At 51.6% G+C, this 2,772-nt stretch overlaps 1 protein-coding gene across 1 annotated transcript in view; it reads right to left on the bottom strand.

Annotated features, from left to right (window-relative positions):
• ABCB10 (ATP binding cassette subfamily B member 10) overlaps positions 1–2,766 on the bottom strand; it is a 27,463-nt gene extending 24,697 nt beyond the window's left edge. The window contains exon 1 of the mRNA XM_006146021.3: positions 2,736–2,766. The gene's annotated coding sequence lies outside the window, so the exon portion shown is untranslated. The remainder of the gene's footprint in view (positions 1–2,735) is intronic.
• Positions 2,767–2,772: the final 6 nt, after the last annotated feature.

Here is a 2,772-nt window from a genome sequence, read left to right as displayed (position 1 = left end):
GGTCAAATCAAGAACAATAAACAAAATAAGTAAATCTTAAAAATAAATAAATAAATAAATAAAGTACGCACAGATTGGGCCAGCCTGTGGCATGGTGCTTAAGGCAGCTGGATCCCTCGTGCTCAGCTGTGTGGACCCGGCAGCACAAGAAACCAGGCGGCATGAGTATGTGCCTGCCTAAACCCACAGGAGGATGAGCGGAGGTGGGACTGCAGCATGACCCCCTCACGGGGATGCTTTCTCAACTTCCCTTTCTCTCACTTTCCTGAAAGTGCATATGATCTCTGCAAATTGAATATATATAATATTCATTTTAAAAAGTCATATGTAGGGGACCAGCAGTTGGCGTAATGGCTCTGTCGCTGGACTCCCACGTAGTCAACCACGGTTCGCGTCCCGGACCCGGTGGCTTAAAACTCACGCCGGGTGCGTGTGTGCCCAAGATCCTGAGAGGATAATGGAGGAGAAGGGACTGCGGCGTGACCATCCTCCCAGGGAGTGATTTCTCGCTTTCTGTCTCTCTGTCTCTCTCTGTCTGGTGAGCGCACACGCCCTATAGCAAAAAACCTCTACAAAAAAAAAAGTCATATGTAGATGTGTGTATGTGTGTGTGTATACACGTATATGACATCAACCCCACAACACCCAGACTAGCTTTAATATGTTATATATTACTTCTCAGAAAAGCATAAGTCTTTCTTTAGAGAGTTTTTTTTTTTTTGGAGAGGTTTTTGCTATAGGGCATGTGCGCTCGCCAGAAAGACAGAGACAGAGAGACAGAAAGCGAGAAATCGCTGCCCAGGGGGGATGGCCACGCTGCAATCCCTTCTCCGTTCTCCTCTCAGGATCTTGGGCATGCACGCACATGCACCTGGCATGAGTTTAAGCCACCAGGTCTGGGACTCGAACCGTGGTCGACTACATGGGAGTCCAGCAATATAGCCATTGCGCTAACTGCTGGTTCCTTTAGAGAGTTTTTTGCTATAGGGCAGGTGCGCTCACCGGAGACAGAGAGAGACAGAGAGCGAGAAATCATCCCCAAGGGATGGAGAGAATGAAGGAGAAAGAACTGCAGCACGGCCATATGCCCTGGGGGATGATTTCTCACTTTCCATTTTTCTTTTTCTGGAAAGTACGCACACCCTATAGCAAAAACTAAAAGAAAAAGATCTCAGAAACAAGACTGGTCTCTTCACACTTACTGAGCCCCCAGGGGAGTAGGGGGCGCAGCCTACAGAGCTAAGGTCTCTGTGGTGTCCCCCTGGCCCAGCGACGGGCATGTACGCCTTCCCCTCAGGTGCTTGGGGCCCCTGCTCTGAGCCCATCCTGGCTAGGAACTGCAGACAGATCCATCCCACCATGCACAGTCCAGTGACAGGTCCTGGTCTCAAACTTTGTTTTAAAAGAGCAAGGAGGAAAAGAAAGCCCTCTTACATCACAGTCTACATGGAATGATCAAAGAGCTCTGTATGCCAACGTGATACCCAGAGCTCCCCAAGCTTCCGTAGTCAGAGGGCGAGAGAGTGTCATCACCTCTCGCTCCACCGCGGCAAACATGCCCCGAACTCCCAGCCTCTCCAGTGGACCGCAACAAACCTGGGCATCTGTGTGCTTCAGATGTTGCTCCAACGCCTGGCAGGCCCTCTCTGAGCCCTCCCACAGCTGCAGGTGTGTCTCCAGTGATACGATCATTACATTAATGCCCCTTCCCTCTCAGCAGCAGAAGAGACCAGGCTTTCTTTCCACTGGCCAGTGTACCCCCTGGGCCTAGCACCTGAGAGCACATGGAGTAGCTACAGAAGGAATGGAGACACAGACAGTCTCAAGGAATGGAGACACAGAGACAGTCTCAAAGCCTCTGGCCCAGCAGATGGCATGGTGGCTAAGGTGCTGGGTCCCACAAGGCTGGCTCCTCAACTGAAGTTCCAGATGCCAGGGACTGGATTGCAGTGTGGTCATGCCCCCCCACCAGGCCCCAGGGTGAGTCCACGCCTTCCTTCTTTCTCTCATGAGCACAACACCCGCCCGATCGCAAGAACTTAATAAATAAATAACTTCCTCAATTTCCGTTTAGCTGGGTTATGGACTACAGCTTCCAGGAGCTTCTGTGGGTTACAGATCACTGATCCTTCTGAACACACATCAGTAATTTCCTGCTCACCGCTCAGGAAGACGGGGAGCTCAGGAGACAGCAGAAGTGGAGGCTGTTTTGCTTCACACAGTAAAAATATTGTTGACTGTTTGATACTCTTGCCTAAAGCAAGATGCATTTAAAGATGGTATAAATGCATAATACAGTGAGCTTCTTTTTGTTGTTAGAATTAATTTTAAGAAAGAGGGAAACCTCGCAGCTTATCCTGAGAATGCTGCTAAAGCCAAAACAGATGCTCCCACGAAGTTGGTGGCAGAACAGAAGCATAGACTTCCACCGTGAACGATTGCTTCCCTTGAATAATGTGTGTCAACCATAAGGAAACAAACATAAACAAATCTGCCCACAAGCCAGTCCTCAGCTGACCTGACCTACTCCAAGGGTAGCTCCTCGCCCTGCGCTTTCCGACACAAGCCCCGGGCAAAGCCACCCCAGGCCTCCTCCAGGCTCCCGGTGCCCAGGAGGCGGCGGTGGCAGACTCTGCCGCCCGCAAGGTTCCCGGCTGCAGCCCCGGGACTCCGCGCGTGGTGCGGGGCAGCTGGCGAAGCGGAAGAGAGTGCGCCGGGGGAGCGGAGGGTCCTACCTGCAAGCCTTCGGCGCTCGGGATACGCCAGCCCCAG

Source organism: Tupaia chinensis, unplaced genomic scaffold (genome assembly GCF_000334495.1).
Source record: "Tupaia chinensis unplaced genomic scaffold, TupChi_1.0 Scaffold000161_3, whole genome shotgun sequence".
Lineage (NCBI taxonomy): Eukaryota > Metazoa > Chordata > Mammalia > Scandentia > Tupaiidae > Tupaia > Tupaia belangeri.
This window is presented reverse-complemented; position numbering and strand designations above follow the sequence as displayed.